The 955-nt window shown below is 48.3% G+C and overlaps 1 pseudogene; it reads left to right on the top strand.

Moving 5' to 3' along the window:
- Positions 1–650, top strand: part of LOC109341702 — a 3,029-nt pseudogene extending 2,379 nt beyond the window's left edge.
- The last annotated feature ends 305 nt before the right edge of the window (positions 651–955 follow it).

The raw sequence follows: 955 nt of genomic DNA on the forward strand, positions 1-955 counted from the left end.
ATGGAGTCCGACACAAGGTGGCATCTCCTTACCATCCGCAGACCAATGGGCAAGCGGAGGTATCTAATAGAGAGATCAAGAGAATACTCGAGAAAAATGTGTCAACCACAAGAAAGGATTGGTCTCTCAAGTTGGATGATGCACTCTGGGCTTACCGCACCGCTTTTAAAGCCCCCACTGGACTATCCCCGTTTCAGCTGGTGTACGGGAAGGCTTGTCATTTACCTGTTGAGCTTGAGCATAATGCATTCTGGGCCTTAAAGTTCTTCAATCTGGATGCTAAGGCAGCGAGTGATCATAGGAAGTTGCAACTTCAACAATTGGACGAGATGAGACTCAGTGCTTATGAGTCTTCCAAATTGTATAAGGAAAAGGTCAAGCTGTATCATGACCGGAAGATCAGAAAACAAGATTTCCGGGTGGGTCAAACTGTTTTGCTGTTCAATTCCCGGATGAAACTCTTTCCGGGCAAGTTGAAGTCTAAATGGTCAGGACCATTTCTAATCAAAGAAGTCAAGTCACACGGTGCAATCGAGTTGCAAGATCCAGCATCTCAGTGGAGCTGGATAGTTAATGGTCAAAGATTAAAGCCTTACCTGGGTGGTGACGTCGAGCAGCTCACCATGGTCATCCATCTCTCAGAAGCTTAAAAGAGCAGGCGTCAAGCTAGTGACGTTAAAGAAGCGCTACCTAGAAGGCAATCCAGTTTCCTTTCATTTTATTTCCGTAAAAAAAACGGGGGTAACAAATGCAGGGGAGGCTCGCCCAGGCGACACAATACTCGCCCAAGCGACCATACCCCCTGTAGGTTCTGTCACCTCGTCGCCCAGGCGACCAAACCCCCTGTAGGTTCTGTCAGTGCGTCGCCCAGGCAGTATAAACCTCGCCCAGGCGAGGTTAATAGGTGAAATATATGATAATCTCGCCCAAGCGAGAGCTTCCTCGCCAAGGCGAG

The sequence above is a fragment of the Lupinus angustifolius genome, unplaced genomic scaffold, assembly GCF_001865875.1.
Source record: "Lupinus angustifolius cultivar Tanjil unplaced genomic scaffold, LupAngTanjil_v1.0 Scaffold_585, whole genome shotgun sequence".
NCBI classification, from domain to species: domain Eukaryota; kingdom Viridiplantae; phylum Streptophyta; class Magnoliopsida; order Fabales; family Fabaceae; genus Lupinus; species Lupinus angustifolius.